Raw genomic sequence first — 23,542 nt, 5'->3', positions numbered from 1 at the left:
GGCTAAACTAGCGAGATACAAGGTGCCACTGGCTGCTGTCCCACCCCCCTCCTAAATCGCCTGCGTTTTGATCAGGACTGACCATAGGTTAATGCAAAGTCTGTGATGGCTGCATGAAAACGGGTTAGAACTTGCTGCACTTAGAATGTGTTTGACCCGGATATAACTAAATCGTCTGTATACTAGATGACTTGATTTGTTTGATCCTCTTGTCCAGTTAGGGAGGGCCTTCACCAAGTGAAGAATAAGCATGGGCTTAAGTCATCTCCCTAGGCCAGGCCGGTTGCCTACATGAAGGAATCCGCCGTCGATAGTTATTCTGTTCCCCTGTAGAATTGCAGCAATTAGGTTGAACATATTCGTAGGGTCGACGACTTCGGCCAGCGTGAGCGTAACCTTGTCCCTAAACATCGAATCGAAAGCTACCTCAAAGTCGATGAGTGTCACCTATAGCCGGTTGCGTGACGAGGCCATTGTCCTCTTGACGTCGACTATGAGGACCCTGCACGCCGTTTCTGTGGAGCGTTCTCTCTGGGATCTATGTTGTTCTATGATGTACGCTCTTCAAGTGGCAGTTTCTGAGTCAGCAGATCAAAAGCAGCTTTCCCCGCCCTGATATCGGCGGTAGGGTCGCTCTATCCTTTAGACATCGCCAATAGAGTAGTATCTCCCCAGTAAACTAAGAATGTACCAGTATTATTACTAACTCTTATTAAATAGTGCCGTCCAGCACCGGACCTGAACGACGACGCATTTTAGATACTTGCTAAAGACCCTATCTGGACCAATGGCTTTCTTACCGCATAGGATAACAAGGCTTTGCATTAGTTCCTGCACTGTGAAGTCTTGTCGAAAGATACCGCGTTATACTGAGGTTTTCTTTTCCTATGGTGCGGTGAAAAAGAGCACCGCGCGTGATTTTGTATCCTGTAAGAGGAGCTAACAGAACAAATGACCGAATTATCATGGTGCATTAGCCACTGATATGGTTGACGTTCCGCATCGGCTCTCGAGCCGCTCAAACTATTATTGCTTTTTTCTCCTTTTTTTTTCTTTGCTCTTTCATTTTTTTTGTCATTCATACGTTTTGCGATAGATCCTTCAAAAAACCTAAGGCTAAATGGTACAACTCAGGCTTTAATTTGAAGGCCATTTGGGCAAGGTTGCAAATACAGTCGAACCACAAAATATATATTTTATAAATATCCAATAGAATAGTATCATATTGATTTTAACGAGATATAAGTAATGAGTTATATCTATATATATCGTATTTCAACTAGTAAGACACATCCGTTATTTTACGTCTATACCTATGTGTAGTGGTAGCTGTGTAGCTAAATCTATAAAATGATCAGTTAACTTAGAGAATAGCCTATTCTTAGATAACTGAAAAGATAACTTTTGTGTGCGATAAGTTTTCTCTCGTTTATTTTTTGTTAGCTTTTATCATTCCACATTTGATTAGTTTTAGCGCTTTGCCGGTACATGCGCCACGATTCAAAATGGCGATGGCGACTAGCCTTCCCTCTCTTCTCTGTGGGTTTTATAAATAACGTTGTACGAGATGGTACAATGGTAAACACCTTCCGTGACCCTTTCGAACTTCTGTTTTAAAGTGAACTAGTCACGACTGCTGTACAAGATCAAGCTAAGTTTTAAAGCAACGGTCTGCCGACGACCCGATTCTTCTACTTAAGTTTAGGCATACAATTTGCTAATAACAAAGGCTGTACCTTTCCTACTTTCCAGTCTGTTAGCCCTTTCACAATACCATCTATTGATTGGACATTACCAGTGGTAGTTAATTGACTGAATTAGCGATAGGAAGAAACATAAAGTGCGCAGTAAATAGTCGACAAAGATTGAACTACATAATAGTAAGATGATAGAAGCGTTTCAAGGGAGCAATCACAATAAAAACGCTCAGCGTTGAAACAAATAACAGCCACCGTTCTTACATTTGAGGATGACTATGTTTTTGATTGTAAAATATGATGGAGTAAGCGGCTCACTTTAATAACAGCATTTCTTTGTACCTTAAAGTCTATGAATAGTAACTGATTTGCACGCATTGTCATTATAGGCTAACGAGCATGTTCAGGCGAAGCAGAGCCTTGTCCTAAAGTCAACACGTAATGCCACTCACAACCAATCAATAGTGACAGTATAGATAGTATGAGATCATGTCTTCACATAGCGCCAGTATAAGTTGCTTTCAACATTTCCAACTTCTGAAACTTTCTTTTAATTGGCAATTTAATCATATTTTGCTATATATTAGGAACTGTCTTTGAGGATGATAGTCGTTACCCAATAGACGTATCGGGCAAGAACGTTGGAGCTTACCTCCATCTCTACGACTTAAGTAGTTTGTTTCCATGTCTATATTTGTATCCAGCTTCTTTTGAAAACATGTGACACACTCATAAGGAATGAACAACGTATTTCTGACAGAGACAAGAGACTACAGCTGTGGCTTTGTATTACTCAATCCTTCAGTGATACGACATCTATATTTTTCCTTATTTTATCTAGATGGGTAGAGTTTGATTTGACATAATGATAACTAATGTTTCTCTTTTTGTTTCCAGGTAAGCAAATCAGTCTTGAGTGATTCGCTGACCACTCAAGACAATTACGATGAGCCATATACAATAACTGGTTCCCTGGCGCCGGCGCGGTGCGCCACGATTTATCGATATTTACTTCGTTTTGATCAATCCATTGTAATCGTCTTCATCTTCGGGTAAAGCTCAATGATTTGGCTTCGTTTATTTTTTCGTTCTACACTGTCATCAAAGATTACGTAGAGAAAATGGCTTCTGAGTGAGGCGTAGCTGTATCAGACGCTGAGTGCAGTAGCGTTGGGACAGTGGCATTAGACGAAAATCTTTTGGAAGGTCTCTTTTCGAGCGTCGTTCCGTCTCATAACCATCTTCCCTAATTTAGCTAATTCATTACGGAAAGGAGATGATTTCAACAACCTAAAGCTCCGGTCGGGGTGCATGAAGACATTTGTATGGAGGCCTAAGGTATGATCGTACAACTCGGGTCAATGCGCGGGATGTCTCTGTTCCACACATTGTATTCGGATCTGGAAAAGTCGGTCTGCTCACATATCCTATTGTTTGCATGCGTCCGTCCTTCACAGATTACCACCATTTAGATGCTACCGTATGATTAGGCCGTCAATAACCGAGATCCGTTTCGTCACACTGAGGTCTCTTTCCACTTTCCGTATTGCAGTTGTTTTCGTTCCATCTCGCACACTTAATTTGCTCGACTAGTAGAGTTAGAAAAAGACTAGAAGTTAGAGATTTAATTTCCCCATGTAATTGCTATAATGGTGGTTTTTTTGGGCTAATAAGAAACATAAAACAACTAAATTGCTCGCTTGCAGATGAATATAAGGACAACGATAACAAAGTAGATAGCCATAAATGAATGAGGTTCCAATAAGAATCTCCCTTCTGATCAGTTACTATTAAACAAACACTACCATCTTCAGCCGTATTTTGGCGAAAGATCGATTATAACGAAACCTTTATACTATAATATGCGAATATATATATAATTGAACAATTAGTTTAAATGAAAGTTGTTTTTACGTGAATATGTAATTCCTCATTATTTTATAATTACTTCGCTGAGCCAGTACTCCTTTGCATACAGAAGTGTGTTGTTTAGAAGGCCACGACAAGGACGCTATTCAACTGCTATGGGTTGTCATAGAAGTTTTATATGAGCGGGAACGGCAAAATACGTTACGTATATAATAGGCAGGTTGAGGGTTTACCTGTTTCATCTTCTAGCGTCTGGATCGTTGGAATTGTTCTTGCTATTTGTTACATCGTATTGAAGGATACTGGTCCGTACAACAATACTATAAAGCAAACCTAACCTGGTATCGCGAGAAGGTCATCCATTAAAATCTACAATTGGTCAACTAGTTTTCACGCCAGTGAGTTACGATGAAAGCGACTTAGGTAATAAGTCGCTTAAAATAAAATTAGAGATACGTTCAATATTGCGTATCTCTAATTTAGGCGGGTGTAGTTTTAGATAATTTGTTTGCTTTGCCCTTGTTCCAAATATATGAAAACACTTGCTTAAAAGTGTACCGGTTTGCAGAAAAAGAAAATACCGTTTAATTATTAAAACTGGCTACCATGTTTCCTTCTCTGATGTTTTCAAATGGATATCCTTCCTAGGCCTCCTAGAAAAATTGACGCGTGTGATAACAGTCGTTTAAGACACACTTGTTTACTTTTTTTGCCACTAGGATACAGCTCTGAATAGCAGGATTTGTAAACGAAATATTTCGAACGATTTTTCAACGAGGTGCTTACACGTATCGGTCTTCTTCGTCGTTAAAGGTTTAGATACGTATAAGGTAAGGTGATTCTAGACTAATCGTATACAGTTTTAAAATCGTGTTGAACAGACACAGATCGAAGGCGTGAAAGCAGGGTAGTTCTGGTCCATCAACGTCCAGCGACCCACATCCTACTTAGATAATAAGGACATATCAAGTGCAACTGTTTTTATGGCGATGTCAATAATTTACACCTAATACGATTGCATATCTGCAGTTCTTAACACTCATGGATCCAAAGAATTAACGAAAAAACATTATAGCTTCAGCAGTTGCTGATTAGATACAAGTGGTAGTGTGGTAGATAGCATTTATTATTACGCAGCAATATACCTGACATTGTTGAGCCGTCCTGGTCATAGTTCGTGTAATAATTCAGTAACGATCGGCAGTTATAGTCGACATGACCTAGACCACGGACGGAAATATAACCGATTTTACTTTATCATTGTGTGTCACTCTTTGGTGGACATTATCACCATTATCATGCCTTGAAACATAAACGGGATATCTTATAACCCGACGCGTATCTGTGTTTTTATTTGGTAAGTTTAGACTATCTGATCCACCTGTGTACGAACGAGATCGCTCGGTACATCCAGGCCTAACCATCTCAAATAGAACACTAACCAGCTTGGGTAGAGCCAGCAATTCAATTTCATTGTAGGCCTTTCTCTATCTATATTCCCGTCGCCTGAAAAGCGGCCGTCAATGGCAGAGGCGAGGACGGCCGTGGGTTGACGGTAGCAGTAGCAGCAGCGATTCGTAACGGTGAATGAAGCGGGGAAGGGACAGTGTGAAACGTGCGATTTGTGCCTGACGTGCTGCTGCTATTGTCGTGGGCGGCGAGGGCTGCATTGTCGACGGCGCTGTGGTAGACGATCGGCTGATGTATTGTGATGCTAGCGCGCTTATGCAGCTAAACGTTCAGCTGGCAGTCAACTATTTACGGCTGAGGACGAGGTGCAGGTCTGATAGTGAATGGTTGTGGCAAGTTTGCTCCTTTGCCCGTCGGCTACGGGTGGCAAATTGGGTACTGCTGTTCGGTGCGTTCCATCCTAGTGGAACAGGCAGACAGGCAGCACAGAACAGCATAGTACAGCAGGGGCTAGACTTTTAATAATCCTTTGAAACGGACGAGAAAGGGGCATTACCCAACCCCTTATGGTGAGCGACCTATCGACGACGGCTATCGTCGTCATGCCATTACTACGATGTACGATGTTTTTCCAATTCGCTATCGATGACTGTACCGTCAAACCGAACGTAAAACACACAAATATATAATCGATCGTACGCGATCGTGGGCATAAGAAGCGAGTATTCTATTCCTACTATTTTGGTGGAATACGACGAACAAGTACTTCATGGACCTCATAATCTTCTACACTGACGTCAATATCGTGTCTTGATAAATTCTAACGTCGAAAATAGCTAAAGCGGTTAAATTGTTCTTCGAAAATGGAACGAGAAGTAATTTCTATACCAGTAGTCCTATACGTATGCGCTGTTCGAATATGAGACGACGCGACGTAAACTAGATCTATGAACATCCACGGCAGATTGACTTGTATAGAAGCAATTTCATTGCGTCTGCTTGGATTATGACTACACAACAAATACGAATGCCCCTTATGCAATCAGATATAATGCTGGGTCACCAAAACATCGGTTTGGTTTGGCTGACCAGACTTGCAAATCGAATACGTCTAGCCACATCCGCTGTAAGTACTAAAATGCCGCCGAGCATCGATCGATTTTCCTAACACAGTTGAAAACCTAGAGTAAGATCAAAGCTAATAAAATGTGTAATCGATCGAACTGTCTTTGCAAGAAGAGCAAAAACGTTAAGACCGAGCCAAGATTTAAGGACAAAAAATATGGATCACTAGGTAACTGCATATCAGGACAATTGCACGATTGTGTAAAGCAATGGGGCAATCTTGATGGAACATGGCAACGAATTTGATTTTACAAAGTCATGTATCATTTCTTCCAGAGCCAACGTAAATTCCTTAGAATGATTTTGCATTGTTGAGAGCTTGTCCTACTGGCAAAGACACGTTGTGAAGGCCTTAATAAACTGAGATACGCAACGCTCCGCCTAAAGGGGATTAGACTTTATAAAACAGATTTAAAAAACACTTTTTATTAACTCATCTTTTTCAAGCCGACCATCACGGTCTTGTCCTTTATAGATTTATTGTTTTGATTCATGCATGTTCAGTTATAAACTAGGTTTATCGCAACCTTAATAGGGAACAGCGAATAGACGCGGAAACAACATATATTGTAATCTCTCCGCTAGAACTCAACTTAATTTTACGGAAGCCATATTTCTACTTAACCGCACTGGCCGTAAAAACGCCACTAATTTACGAGCGGGTAAAAAAACAACTACTTACTGAAGACGAACAAAAATATATTAGGAAATGTTTGTGGAATTAAGATGAAATTTATGAGGAAAGAGACAGATCCAAGTTGTCGATTCTAATTTTTGTTCTATTGTTACGCCGTCTTCTATAACAGCGTTGCAGCTCTCCCACAGATCTTTGAAAAGTGATTGGCTACCATCTGATATGCTTATTTGTAAGCAGATTAATTGAGCGGGAATTTTATTGTAAGCTTATTATTAGTGGTTACCGCCACAGGCTGGTCGTTCCTTCTATAAGAAGGCGAACCCGACCGCTGAAACAAAAAAAAAAAAAGAAAAGATAGCGATGACTGTCTTTCCCCATAGGATGATATTCAATGATGCCGCTGATACTGCTGGTGGTGGGGGGTTGATGATATACGCATAGCGATAGAAAAAAGAAACAAAGCAAATACGAACCCGCACGGACAGACAAACCAGGAGAATCTGCAAACGCGTCGTGTCGAAAATGACGAGTCGTGAAAACGCTAATGGTGGGGCAACAGTTTCTCTCTGTGGTGGAAGGAGTTGAAGGACATTATTCGGTCAATCGGTTGTATCGTCTTTAACATAGAACCATCCGGTCTCTCTGTGGTATTTTACGAGTGTGTGCATGTTTATGAATGTAAGTGCATTTAATTGTCAGTGCTGTGGGAAAAACGCTCGAAGGCGCGGGAAAATAAGTATATAAGGATAGCAAACGAAAGAGGAAATGTCTAGTGTGGTTCCTTTGACGACCGGCGGTAGTGGAAGTAAAACTATCTTACTTGTAGGATCAATAGCGCGGTACTTTTATAATCATCATGGTTATGTAAGTACTAGCTCAGTTTGATGTTGCTACCATTACCGTCGCGATGATATATATTATGAAGCGGGCTTTTGTATCAGTCGAGATGGACTCACTTAATCGCTGGTACTGTTGGATCAAACTTTGGAGTGATCGTCGCATTGTTATTTGGGTGCCCAGCTAAGCTTAAGTTTTGGTTTAACTCTGGCAAACTTAACGAAAAAGTTTGCCAGGAAGGTTTCGATAAGGCACTAAACGACAAGTGGACAATAAAAGAATACCACCGATTTTCGCGTAACGGTCCAATCAAATAATGGCGATCAACTGGCGGAATCCATATGAGATAGATAAGGAACAAGAAAGCGAAGGTGGACACGCTATTATAAGGGTGAGTGAACAAAAGCGCAGGAAGCATGACAAAAGAATGTATCTTTTCATTTGTCCTCTTTCACCTGTGCGCCTGTCTCCGAAAAGGCAACATGTAACACAGTGGCGGTAACGGTGAGGGCGACAAAGAAAAATAATGGATAAAAATTGAACACCTGGAGAAATAGTAAAATAAGAGTGACACGAGACAAAGCACCTGGGGGCAACGTTGTCTGTTAAGCCTCGAGCATAACGCGATGAACCTAGTCACACGACAAGAGAAATCAATAACACGCGTACGCACAAACCCTAAACAAACAGACAGCTAGCAATAGGATATGTAATTGTTTTCTATTTTCAAATCCCACTGCTAACCTTGCCGGTCCCCACTCTCCGTGTTTTCGAGTCTTACCCTGTTACCCAGCAGATTTTGGATGTATTTATACTGTGAAGCCAAAGCGGCACGATGCTCTGAGTCGACTAGGGCAAATGTCAAATTCACTTTATGAACAACGATGGGATCCTTGCGCCTTGGTCATTTTTCGAAATATCATCATCGAAATCATAGATGAGTAAAATAAAAATGGCGTTGATAGACACTAATCGTTGGATACGGTAGGAAGAATTGGCTTGGGTTATAATTGTCGATACGAAACATCGAAAGCTTTCAATATACCAGAACTGGTTGGTAGCATCCGATGACATTTGCAATACGATCCCAAAGCTTGTTCGAAAAAATTCGCGCGAAAAATAGAGGGCGCTATTCTGTCCAGGCTATGAATATTATTATATGCAAAAATAATAAGAATTACGCTCAATTAAAGTCAGAGATTAAATCAGTTATTCAAAATGAGCGATTCCTGAACAGCCATAAGTGGCGTTGCGTTGGTTGGCGTTCGCTTCCATTATCGAGTCAGTCATTGTGATTCACTCAACGACCCAATATTTGTCATAGTCATCATGATTCGGGGTTCGGGTACAACCAGACGTATACAGTTATTTAGACTGTATTATAAAGATAATGTATTTTTACGGCGATATCCATTCGTTATTAACTGGGTTATCAGTAGCCAGACCATTTCCGAATTGATTGGCGTACTAAAGTTTGTAAGTGCCTGTTGTGAGCGCAAGCTATTATCGCTACCACAAGCCCGCACCTAGCTGCTTATCAGTTCGACACCGAACTCGTATTGATGTACGGCAACTGCATTTACAACGACCACAAGGTCTACAATGACTTGCTGTCAAGATACATTATATCGTACACGTACAGGATCATCAGGGGAATACGAGCTTACTTCCTTAATGTCCGCTCATTTGAAATAGTATATTCTATGATAACAGGAACAAGTAGTTGACCCAATGTGGATCTGGGTCAATATTCTCAATTTATCGCATCACAGCATATTCTTTCTTTTCTGCCTTCCGACTATTATGGTAGACGGCAGAAAAATAATAAAACGAAGTTACCGGCCTCGTGTAATAGCTACATAGACCTCTTCTTATTTAACGGGTCACAGCGTCGCGTTGGCGACAGAATACGGGCCTCAAGCAACCCGTATGACCCTCTGTACTCACCCATTTCGATCGTTACGGTAAAGGGCCGTTAACGGGCGATTCGACGCGACGCGACGCCACGCCACCGCCTCATTACGTCTGCAGAATGTACCTGATTTCATTTCAAGATACCGTTCATGTTGTTTTTGCTTCTTTATTTTTTCCGCATCAACATTGACACTCCTGTCATCTCATATCAATTCACGGTGCCCACATGTATTATTTCTGTATGTTTCGTATTGTTTTCAGCGGCTGTAAAAAAAGCGGATAACATTAACAATGATATTAAGTATAATAGCACTTGTTTTCAAGAAAGATAGCACCCTTCAGGTGCAAGCAGCCCCTTGGCAGGGCTTCCATGTTGAACCACTCAACTTCCGTCAGTTGCAGCAATTGAAAGTCATTCATCTAACAGTGTAGGATGGTAGCACTATATATAAGCGATTTGCTTACATTTAGTAACTTCTAGCTATTCCGATAGGGCAGCTTATGCTTATATTGTCTTACAAGACCTTGTATGCGTATCAAACAGACAACTCGAAATTTCACTCTTCAGTGTTTCACTGAACCACAAGTATTTCTTTCAGAATGCAGTAAAGGGGGCAAATCGAGGTCACATCGAGTACAAGATTTTAGATATGTATAAAAAATTGATTAGACAAAATGACTGCTTTTTCTGAAAAAGATCTAGCTCAATAACAATAGTTTTCCTCTCTTCAGCCACCTTGTTCTACTATGAGCGCACATATGGTCTATGTATCCACGCTACAATTAGCTGTAGGCTGACAGTAATTTCGATACCGTACTACTAGTGCTACTAGTGAAATGATTTCAAAATGAAGTTAAAAAAAAAATAAGATGAACAGAAGCTGGCCAAATGTCCCAGAAGGCGACGCTAGGCACACACAGACGCGACGTATATCAGCGCCAAGCCTCTCGTATAGGTGAGATACGCAAAGCTGTCCTATAAAGACACTACATAGTGGCAATAGTGGCTGATCAGGTTAGTAGAGATGCGCAACTGGGTTCGTCTCAGTATGCACCAGAAAGGAACGATGTTCATTTAAAAGCCCTTACCCGAATTATGAGACTAAAAACATCTCTGTACAGTTGTCGCGTTGTATAAGTCTGATCAATTATATTAAGGTACCACAGTTCTGGTGGCCAGCTGGACGAGTATATCCGTTCTTCCATATGATGTAATGCATCTAACGATATACTCATAGGAAAGTCAAATTAGCTTGGGGCAACTACGTGTTCCTTACAGCAGGTGACGTGACCGTTTGCAGATGAACGAAAAACAAAAATCTATTTTCGTTGTCCTTCTGGGCCCGTATGACCCATCTGGACCCGTATGATCCTGCTGGTGATGTGGCATAATGCATTTCAATTGCCCCCTGTCAGGAAAATAGATAAGCAAATCAAACGTTCACCGGAACAGGAGAGCTTGATGAACTTATACTTAGCTGGGATTATAGTTAAGCAAAGGATAGTCAAGGGCAAAGGGTAGCTATTTGCGACATGGCGTTACCGAATAAGAAACTAGTTTGCGGTTCAACTTGGTGCTAACAGAGCAACGCCGACAGAAACTAATAAAATCTAGCCGAGAAAAAGCCCTTCTCTCTTACTGCTAATGCTTTCAAATAAGCGACGACCAAGGGGAACATTTTTGCTAGACTATAGAGCTACAAGAACATAACGCATATATGCTAGAGAACATAACGTTTTGTGAATGGTACATTTGAAAAGTTTTGCGTTGAAGTACCTAGAGGCTAATTTTTTAAACACACGAAATATTCTTTGATAACGGTCCGAATTTCCTGAACTATGAGAAAAAATGATCTGGATACATTTATTTCTAATATGGGCAGAGAAACACTATCAAGACCAAGAATAGCAAAGCTTTTACTGAATAAACTCTCGAGCATGAACTGGAAATGAGTCGCAAGGCACGGTCTTAAGATGGCCAATACAGATAGAATATGCATTTTCTGCTGTTACCTACATGAAGATAAGTACATGAAGATAATCCCTCTTGCACAGTTAGTGAAGTGCATGATGCGAAATCGAAAGTTAATTTAGTGTGAAGTTTCGGGACGGAGCTTTAATCTGAGCTTAAATTTTTGCAGTTGATGCGGTAACATGCTTTCGTTAATTGAAATCACGTATCACACTTTCATAGTAGTGTTCAATGCATAGTATTTTTAACAAATTTGCCCACGGTTATCTAAAAGTACCACAAACACTGTGTCTTATAAAGTCGATGAACGGTCTTTCTTCTATAATTAGTAATGTAATTACTGAACTGCAAGCTCTATGCAACTATCGATGTCTATTGTTTTACGGAATTTTTTTTATGTAAAGCCCTATTATATAAGTACGTACTGAGCTTGTTTGGCCATAGCAGCATTGCAGTTTATCGTCTCATTGCTTGTATGTGCTTAATCATAGGTATCGTATAGACGGTGTTACGGCGATGGCGCTATTGACGCTACGAAATATCGAGAAATAATAAACGATCAAAAATAACTAAGGAGTCTACCTAGGGACAAACCAGATTTCCTCGAAATGAAAGCCCTCCATCATATGAAAGACTAGCTTATCTTCCTACATTTGTACAATAGTTTAAACGTTTTGCGTAATCTTCTTTTTGACAGGAGACAATGGACAGCATCAAAAAATGAAAATAACAAAATGTCGTGGTCACCGTAATATTGTTATCATTACTATTCTCAACGAAGCTTCTAGCTCACGAGTCTGAAACATCTATGCATAGGTATACATAAACTTTTGTTCCATGACGACTCTCTTGGCGTAACACAAGCTCGTCGTAGGCCCGTAACCCATCACTTACCACCGGTGACCATGTCAGTTGCAGAAGCAATATATCCCCCACACGCCTGCCCCTATACAACGAGAGCAATTACGAGTTCCGCAGGGGCGGCGGTAGCAGTGTTCATTACCGCATCAAATGCGATTACAGTATATCGCCGAGTGGGACATTTTTTAAATGTCCCACTCGGCTACTACACTCGCTACTAGTTCTGTATTTGCTAATATCCTGGCCGCACCCTCATTTTAACAAACGCAAGATAACTGACCACAATATCATCTAGCCTTGCCATGTAAGACCACAAAGACAAAATTCGAACGAATGGTTGCCGGCTACTGAACTTGGTGCAGATATGGACGAAAATCTCGTACCGCTGCCACCTAACGCTGGGTGGCGGAAAAGGCCTCTGTTTGGCTGCAGCCTGCGGTTGCTCGAGGGCATTTGGCGGCGTCAGAAGCGGTATCGCCGCTGACAGCAGCGACATCAGCAATGTTGAATTCGTATTGTTCAATCATCGCTGAAACAGCATCGCACATAACAGACAAACGTTCGTGGACAGCTGTTTCGACTTATACCAGCTGGATTTATTAGAGGTGCGTCTTAGAGGACAATTTTAGTCATGTTATTACTATTTCTTCTAGCTGCCACTTATCTTCTTCATTTAGTCTGATTGGCACCTAATAGCTTGACTCATATCGTTTGTTTCTCGACATAATCTCTTAAGTCTTAACGAACTAGCCATTGCCATGTTTTAGCGTTCCTCAGTCAACATCCTTGGTCTCGGCACCCATATTTGTCATCAAGGCTACGATTTATAATCGCAAATACAGTAGTCGCCCGCGTCACCCCAAAGGTCCTGAGTGCTCAATCATACAGGTTATTCATTCATGTAAACATTATACTAGGACTCAATCGGCACGAATCACAGTAAACATATGACCGGTGTTGATCAAACTACTTCCTCGCTGTTGAGTAATGTGTGTTCGTGGTACATTAAATAGCGAAAGTAGTTGTATTTCCCACGAGTATCCGATAAAATGCGTAAATCCTGACGTCATCTGGTAACACTCGGACGTATTCAGTTGAAATTTAAATAGAAATACGTCCGAGCGAACGCATGGTACGCGCTCGTTATCTATCGATACGATGTGACGGCTACGTCAATAGCACGATGAAGAAGACGGTTTGATAATGTATACAAAATAGTAAGAAACAGAAGTTCGGAGGTTAGGCTGCATAGGCAGGGAACCGATTGCTAGAACAAGGTGCTTCTTTGTCACTTCCATATTATCGAAAACGATCTTATGGTGATTCACGGGCGGCTACACTTGAAGTACAATCATTAGAAGATGCAACGGGGTGTCCGCTGTCATCTAATGTCGTACATTTTAACAAATATGAGTTCAGTGTGTAGCGGTGTTTCTGCTCGTTTAATTTTGCATAAACCCAATTGAGATTTACCAACACTTCGTGACATTCAACGGTTCGTTCCGACGCCGCAACATAACTGCAGATAATGGGCAGACACGATCCTGTAGCAGTATATCTAATTTGCTGATTGTAGATTTATATAAAATGTATATGTATAAGTAACTTTGAATATAACTTGTCTAAATTATTCACTTTAGTGATCACGTCTTTTTTTCCCTAGAGCGTTTGCTTTTCTATAGGTAAGATATATAGACACAGACAACACTCGGATCGGCAGATACTAGATGTCATGTTAAAGAGTTATTTATTATATGCAAAAAACTATCCAAGAATCTTTATCAAATACTATCGGCAATACCGTCATATAATAATAAAACTGGAGTCTAATAATACCTATATTTTGCCTTACATCTTTTCGCGCCACCAAGTCAAACTGACGTTGTTAGATTTCGAGGGTTTGTCACAGAGTCGTCTGCTTCAGATGTGGAGGATTCAATTGTTTATCATAATATTCGTGTATGTGAACATCGAGCAGATGTCAGATATGTATTTAGAACACTCCAACCAATTACATTAAGAATGTTGAAGGTACATTTAGAAAATGCGCGTTTATTACTAGAAGAATTAATTTTCTTGGTTCTCTCTTATTAAGATATTTTTATTTTGCTTTATTCATACAAATAGTGTAGCTGTACGAGTGCGCGACTTCGTTTCATACATTGAAAATAAATCTAATTTTCCTTATGAGGCGGGTTGAAAGAGAGGACGAGCTGATGATAGCAGAGTAGGCCATTTCCTGCCGTATTAGATTATTATAGAGTTAAATCAGTACCAGCTCTGGCGATGCCAATAATTAACATGAACGACCGGTCATGAAGAACGTAAATTTGCGAATACATCAGGGTACATAGATCGGTTCAAAGATCTATCTGATGGACATTTTCTATTCCGTAATAGATAAAGAAAAAATGTAGTAAACAGTATCTGAGGTACGCATTGACAGTTGCCGTAATGCTCCATACAAGTTTTGGCACGGACAGAACGATGGCTTTCGTATCCTGCTGTCCAGCCAAACGAGATTCACTTCCCTTTGTACCTCTTTACGGGTGATGTGATAAACCGAAGTGACCGAAAGTTTGCAATTTTTTCCTTCATCATGTCCGCGAAGGCCTTTCTTTTTTGTGAAACTTGTTGCTGTAGTCTTTTTTTTTTTCTACCAATTTCTGTACATACAAATATCCATAGCTTTAGCTACGCTGAACGTTGTTCGACACGGCCGTCCAGTTTTCCACTGAACTCTCCGCCTACGTAATGGAGCAATTTCGTAGCATCCTGGAACTGATAGTGCTCCGCTGGATTCTATCGAGATCCTGTTTTTAAAAAACATCCTCGTCAAATTTGCGACAATTCGACATGCAGTCGTTGGTCCTTGATTGAACTTATTTTCCTAAAGGGATCAGTTTGACGAACGCAGAAATATCGACTTGAACATCGTCGTTGTCCTGTTTGAGAAACGTACAACTCTGTTCCATCTGCTCATGAATAGTAGCTTTCCAATACTTACGCAAAGGCTACTTCAAGCAGCCACGCAAATGCTCCTTGCTCTATTAGTGACGCCATAGGAAGATAAAATGTTAGCAGGAACACATTTCGTTGGCTCTATATATATATATCAAGGAGACATTACGGCCACGATCAGATGGGGAAAGCGATTTTCGTTGTTCTTCAATCCTAATTCTATCTGTTAACCGCAATACGAGCCTTGCGTAAGTCATCATAGCGTCATCGTGCGGACAAGTTTATTCATCTGAAATTTCAGTGCTACTCTGGTTCCGTTAAGTTTATTCCATCGTTGGTTGAGGCACGTTGATAGGGTGGGGTTGTCCCCGAGCCTGCGAATTCGTTCAGCACGATACGTTCACTGCTTTTAGGACAAAATGTACCTAAACTGCCGAAACCTAGCTACAAAATTGACTACTGGCACGCAGAGAATCTGCTTTAACATAAGTGTCGGACTTGACTCTGCTGTCTCACAAGAGCATGCCGACTGGCGTATAAATGCGCAGCGGCAGATCGAAGTGGAGCTATATTCAACTTTTCTAGGTTCACTTCTATGGGCGCTTACAAGAGCCTAACATGAATTCAGCCCTGTCTTAAATGATCTTCCATGTTTGTGCATTGAACCGCCGTCATCTGGAGCTACATTAGAATGGCATTGAAGGTGGTGCTCGAATTCCTTCCAACCGTAACCTTCAATGCCACAGAGGTTGGTCTGATTGCGTTTTTCTTCCTCTGCTCAGATGCACTCTGATTTCTGTTGGATTATAGATCACGTTTCGGTCGATCCACTGCGGAGCTTTCCGCCATCGTATCTATTCCTTCCCATATCGCCGGATCTATAGGGCGTCAATGATTCAGGAATCTGATACACTCTCGAGTGTACATCGAAATCGAAATTACTGATTCGTAATTAATTGGTCAAAGCTGCTATCGCATTTGCCGATCGTACAGGCGACCGACATAGGAAATGTTTTCAATCATCGAATATTTGTTTGTTGCAGAACATTTTTTGCCGCGATTAGGTCACCTCTCTGCTACCTTTCTATTGCAGTGTTCACTACAACTATTTCGCTCCACAAGGTGGTCCAGCAGCGTATTTTGGCGTATATCATTTTTTATAGTTTCATGAAGAGTTTTCAAGTTATGCACATATGTATTCTCAGCTCTCAGGACACGTTCTTTTCTCGAATATAAATAAACATGTCTAGCAGTATGGTATTATCTATAAAATCATTTTTTCAACAATCAATCCACCCCCGTCGATTCGATACAATAAGCTTGCATAAGCATATAATTAATTATATGTATTTTTTTATATATTAATTATATGTATAAATCTGAATTTTTACCACATCGTTTTACCAGGATATGGTACATTTCGTGCTAGGTACTGCGTAGCGCACGAGGCCGAGAAATTTGCTGAATTTCTCAGTGTGTAGCATTTCCGTCGCGAAAAGCGTCATACGTACTTCGCTTTATAGCGCAAAATCATGTATCCACTAGACAAGACAAAACACCTATTATTTACCGGATGTTAGTAACCAGTCACAATTGTCAGCAAATAAATTCCCATTTGTTTGTTTCTGCTTCCCAGATTACCAAACACAGTGACAAGATGTCAATAGCAACTGAAGCACACACTCTGCCATCTTGTTCTCTTTGCAAGAACTCTATAATAATCTACTTGATGTTCCAAATTGATTTTTCTAGTTGACACGCGCTTCATTATCCTGCCTTCGCGAAGTCAGAGGTTAACAGAGCGAAGACAAAAATATTTTTAATTACAGGTCCACCGCAAGTCGACAGTCATCAATAGCCTTGAAATTGACCGCAACCTTTATACTTCACTTGAAAAGCTATATTGTTACTTTTTTATTCAATTGATTTTTTCTTGGAAGAAATAAGCAGAATTTTGGCTTCTTGTTAGTAGATTTCACTTCCGTCAAGTCTCAAGGCTGGTTTATCTCGATTCTGTTATCTATTCACATTTGACTGCTATCGAAAATTTCAGTCATCAACTAGAGATGTTTGACAAAAAAATATCGGGCTTGGGTAAATCTTTATCGAAATCCCGTAACACGGTATATAATAGTAGCATATTTTATAACGGCCAAGCTACCGTTGCATAGCAATCGCTCGTTTTTCTATACAATTGAAATCGATAAAATGAAGGGCGTCGTCAACTGATAGTATAAACGGGAACATCACAGCAATACAGAAACAGGAATTGTATATAGAGCAGCGAATAGTCGTTTAGCATACTGTATTTTCGGTTTCAGCTAGAAATAGATATCTTACTTCATTGCCATACTTGTATCCCAGCTCGTCATGTGGTAATTCACAAATAAACAAGAAAAAACACTACATGCTATAAGCAAACGACAGAGCACCACGACTCTGTCCGGTAGGAAAATGGGCGCAGGCTGCAATTAAAATTCACTGGCAATTATTTTAAAGCTATCAAACAAAAATCACAAAAGGACAGCCAGGCATGCAGTCACCACCCAACAATGTTGTGTTATATCGCTTTTTGGCTTAATTAATTCGAGTTACTAAAATTCAAAATTAGGAAAAAGGCTTAGCGAAAAGTGGCAGATTGGTATGGCAATAATAAATACAAACGGGTCAATGGAGTAAATATCCGTTGAAAGAAATGCTCTAAAGCTACCTCGAATTTAAGATAGGCTTGCTCTAAAGTACTGCATAGATTTATCGTAGATTGGCGTTGCATGTATGATTAGTCTTCATTTCGTTAAAGTTAAATGTGGCGCGCTGGTTCAGACGAAAATCTGTCGGATTCATGAGCTCTTCCTATAAGGTATGTCCACTGTGCAAGTAAGCGGGAGCTCTTCGTAGGAAAATCCAAATATGTGTATATATATATATATGTATATGTATGTAATGTTAGGGCCATATGCGTGCCATTAACAACAACAACAAATCGCCGCCGACGTCGTCGTCACCGGTAAATACCTTCTGACTCTACTTGACTTTTGCCAGCTGGCTCATGTTGTCGTTGCATGTATGTACAGTTATGAAATCGATTTCGATACACATTTGTCCAAAAGTTACACGCATCCATAACACTGAAAGCGCCTATCACTCAGCCTAAGTTACTGCTCATTGAGAACCTCGCTGCGTCTAAAACGTATACATGCTTGGCAGCGAAGACCTACTAAGACCATATATATATATATATATATATATATTAAACCATGTCAGCAATTCCTCTTCGCAGAGGAATATTGCTCCGAAATCAACAAAGAAAAAATTGCTTAGTCTTTTTGGTCATTTGAAAACCTACACGCTTTCGGTTTCGAAGTTATACAGTCGTAACGTCATGTTATGGCTTGGACACTTCGTGTCTAAGAGATGCAATGAGACCAAATACGAAATTACTGCCTGTAGGCGAATGTTTCCGTTGTTGTTCTATTTATGCTACTGCGTGCAGTTTCTTCAGTGGTGGCTTTTCTCTAGAAACTTTGGGCGTCCACTGGCCTCCATGGTCGGAAATCACCGGCATGACTCTTGCTTCTGTTGTTGACGACGCCGATATTCTGCAACCTCTTACAACGACGGCAGCTGCTTCTGGCATTATCCACCCAGTCTACTGCAGCAGCGAACGACAAACGCATTACCGACTCCAGTGCTCGCGCACCGCCGTTCGACCGAAGAGCGGCAGCAGAAGAAAGAGAAGACGGAAGAGAGCATTTTGGCATGGTACCAACGAAACGCACATTTAGCGTAGCCTTTTTACATTGTATATGTCGAGGACTCGGAGCATCGGTGTGGTTAGCCGTGTCACACGTGTACACACGCACACCATATATATACAAACAATAACGCATTGGGCTGTCACAGATTGCCTGCAACTGAAAGCGCTTACCATTTCTCTATTGATGTATGAAGCGCGACACGGTGAAGGCATACAGTCAGTTCAGCGCACTCAGTAAGCGTACCCAGAGTTTTTCCACGGTCGTTCAGCAGAACCCAAGACGGGTTTAGATACCGGATGACTGACAAGTGTTTGAGTTCATTATGTAAATTAGCGAAACTCAATAAATTGAAGCGTAAGAATGGAATAGTGTATAGCGATCTGAACCGCGAGTACCATAGTCGCTTCCACTACTCATATGGACGTCGCTGCTATGGCTGGGGAATGGAGGAACCTCCCACGCGTGGTATTTCGACTTATCGCTTGCATGCTGTATCGCGTATTCGTTTAGCAAATAGTCCATGCGTTTCTGGCGCGAGCCATTACCTTGTAATTTCTATATTGTTTGTTATTGTTGCCGTTGTTGTTGTCCTTGAAATTATACGGCGAAAGCTTCAGATGGCTTTGTGGTGTTCACGGTAATAGCAGTAGCAGTGTTGGCATCGTGCGCAATATATTGTTCGGTATGATAACAGGGACAGGATGAATTCCGCCGCCTCATGTGGTACATACAGATGTATGCACGGCATTATCTATGCAGACGATGTCACCCGTGGCTTGCGGCCGATTCGTGGCCAACAGTGCCATTGAAATCGTGCTGCGTGAAATACAAATCAAATTGTCAGTCACTGTCATTTTGCTTTATCTTCAACTATCGACCGATGATCACACAGCCCCACCCGTGTATCTGCTGTTGTCAGTCTAGTCATTGTAACTTCAATCGGAACGGTCTGATCACACGCGATAGCAATGACGTCGTTAAACGATAAATCTCAAGTCATAGTGTAAACGGCTGTACTAATCCAGCGATCATACCTCTTTCGCAATGCCAGTCGTGAATGAAGTCAATCAGTTTCGACCCTTCGCCTGACTATCTCACATTGTGACGGAATAGATAAAACGTCATCACGGCACTCGAGAAGTGTTTATAGCTCAGGCTAACCATATGATTGTTCTCGGATTTTGACATCATTTTGTCTACCTGTATTTCACGCTTGGCTTTTTTTTTCAAGATCTCCAAGACGCTCACGTGTCAACAAGTGACGTAATAGTGAACTTACGGATAGGCGTTTCATGGCGTTGCTGATCGGAGGACATTCTTTCACAAAGCGCACTTCTACCAGCCTCTGACTGACGTTCTGTCCTCGAGCGAAACATGATGACGCGGCTTGTTTTATGGTATAGGATTATAGGCGTATGCTTTATTGTCATTGTTTCCTGCGAGGGCTGGTCTCCTAGATAAAATAAACTTGAAATTCGATTGCCCGGTGTTCATCTTAGGCCATCTATTTCGAAACAACAAGAGATCGAAATATATTATTAATATATCGGAATAATATGAAAAATCAAAGAAAGATATAGTTCACTTTCTCCTTTCGCTGTTCCGCTTTCTAGCATGTAAACCTAATTTGACCCTTCTGCTTGCCTATCTGCTCTCTGGCTATCAAGTCAGTCCTGAGGATTGTTGCATGCATGTCAAGATGGTTCGCCATTTAACATCACAGAACGGAAATAGAGACAGAAAAATCTTCTACTATGGAGAGCGGAGGTTTTAAATGCGCTAAAGTATATAGGCTACGGTATCAGGCGGCCATACAGTTTTATAAATTTAATATTTTTGTTCACTTGGAGTAGATAGCGAATCTGCTTGAGCGCTTGGCCTTATATGGAGTACCTGGCTTGAGTCACTTGTTGACGGTATGTTCTATCTACGTAATTTATTTTTGATACATTATCAACTTTTTAATGATGGTTGGCGTCACCTAATTGCCAAACAAGGCCTTATTGTAAGGTAGAAGCTTACAGAAAGCTATACTACATCAACCGTTTCAGCTTAAAACGCTCAAGAAATAAGTTAGTCTGAATTCGTCTAGAAAATGGTGAATTTTATATTTGCCTCTTCTCTCCCACGAATGTTTGTATTGCTTTACTAGACCCATTAACATATTATTCTATAAAGACAAAATTGTGTAACAAATAAACCCCGAATGTCTGGGAAAGCGTTTAATTTGCCTACTCCACGCGCGCTCAATAGCAGATATAGGCTACAGTTGATATATATTCTCGCCAAAAATCCCACACACACACACACGCAAAAAATAAGTTGACGTTCTCAACCAATGGTCTGCTTTGGCATACGTAAGAACTTCATCTGCCAAATTTAAGTAGCGGGTAGTGACCTACTATCTATCTATATATATGTACCACTATAGTTGTTGGAACCGCAACTACTGCGGCTAGTGTAGAAGCTTAATTTGACGCTGCCGGTCATCAGCAGCTTTTTTCCTTTTTGATGTGGAATGAAATGATTCAGTTAGTATTCTAGCTACTGGTCAGCTAGTAGGAAGGACTATGTGTAAGGAAGTGGTCGGACGATAGACTGGCGAAGTACGCCATACCATTTCTACTTCCACTGTCGACCGCAGAGTGTTCTTCTTCCCTTTGAAGGCTCCTGTTCCTTCCTTGTTCTGTGAACCGTTGCTTCTGCTGACGTTGTTCTCGCGTCAACAGAGCCCAAACCCCTGCGTCAGTACACGACTCCCACGAAGGACGTTGTCCCCCCTATGATATGCTGCTGCTCTTGCTGCTTTTTCAGTGGCGGGCGCAAACGGGTCACTTTCATGCCTCCCGCTTGAGATGATGGCAGCGGCAATCCTGATGCTAGTAAAAGGCGGTCTAGCTACAGCATAATGACTAATCGCTACCTTACCGCCTGCCAAAATGTGTGACGACTGGTCGATCTGCCGGGCGTCAGCATCAACCGAATCAGCTTGCCAGCGTCGGTCAAACATTGCCCAAGAGCCTCCCAGCTCAGTGGATAGCTGTAGCAGCTGGCGTTCGAACTAAAAAGAAAAAAGCGGCTATAGGACTGAGGTGAGTCCAAAAGTCCTATACTGCTGGCCCTAGGAGGGCAACGAGAGGTCTACCACACTGTGTTTGCTACACGCTCAACAATAATTCGTTGCTGCAGCTGCTGCGTCGATCTTTGTGTATGTGCGTGTTCATGCGTGAGTGAGTACGCGTGCTGATGTTGAGAAGAAACCGGCGGTGAGCTACCGAAATCGTTAACAGAACTGTTTAAAATGAGTCGAACAAAATAACGACGAGAATCCCACACGCGCGGAGTATAATTACTAAGCAAGAAGTAAATCTGACAGCGCTCCGAAACTGCTACCGTAGTTAATCTTTGCACCCCTTCGGTCCTTTCGCCCCCTAGAAAACCTGCCTTTTAAGAACTATGTCACAACGATGCCGCTGATGACGAGTTGCCCTGCTATTGTAATTGCCATTGCTATCATTTGAATAACACGGTCTCGAAAGAGATGTTTATTCTGCAATTTTTTTTCAATATTTATATTTGTGCACGCGCTTTCCAACAGTGTTCTTCTTACTGTGTAAGTGAGATAGATCTTGTGGGCGTATATGAAGCTTTTCACCGAATGACGAATTTTATCCAGCCGTAGTTTAGCGTTGCTAGACAATAAATGTCGCCACTGTTGTCGGCGTCATTTATTATCTAGCAGCGCTAAAGTAAGGCTAAAGTTATTGCAATTAGCCTGTTCGATGTCCGTCTCTTTACGCTAATGAGTATGATGTAGCGTTGAATGTTAGCGAAGTGGTGATAGATAGACAGCCTGATAGTTTTTCGTTTAGCTCCTTTTTTCAGATAGAATGCGCCTTTTCTATCGCTCTCCCATGCCAAACCGAAATTAGGCCGTCAGTCAGCCAAACAACAGCCATAGCACCTACAACTAACAGCTACTTAACACATCGTCAGTATGAACAGCAGCGGCGGCGGCGGCGGCGGCGGCAGCAGCAGCAGCAGCAGCAGTACCACACAAAAAACCATAACCCAAGCGGCTTAAGTACTAACACGACGACAACACCAACAACAACAGGAATAACAACCACTGACAGAAGCCATATCATCAGTCGGCCAGACGGTGGCTACTATGATTGCGAAGTCGCCCCGTTGCCTCCTTCGCTAGGTCTCGCTTGCCTACGCGAGTGGGCCAGGGCTCACGGGGATGGCGGCGGCGGCGGCAGCAGCAGTGACGGCGACGATGGCCGCTGTTTCCGTGCTAGTGGAAATTTGGAAAGAAGCAAATTAGCTTGGGGGAGGTGATGTGTTTGATCTCCTTTGAAAGTTCGCTCGAAACGCGTTGGCCACGGCACTGTCTAGACATCGCGCGTGAGCGTGTAAGGCCATGTTGTGTGAAGCTCGTCAATTCGAAGTCTGCGGCTTGTCACACAGTGTCAGATAAGATGAGAGGGAGAAAAAT

This window comes from Varroa jacobsoni, unplaced genomic scaffold, assembly GCF_002532875.2.
Source record: "Varroa jacobsoni isolate VJ856 unplaced genomic scaffold, vjacob_1.0 scaffold_1406, whole genome shotgun sequence".
Taxonomy (NCBI): Eukaryota; Metazoa; Arthropoda; class Arachnida; order Mesostigmata; family Varroidae; genus Varroa; species Varroa jacobsoni.
The sequence above is the reverse complement of the archived record's forward strand: the minus strand, read 5'-3'. Positions refer to the sequence as shown.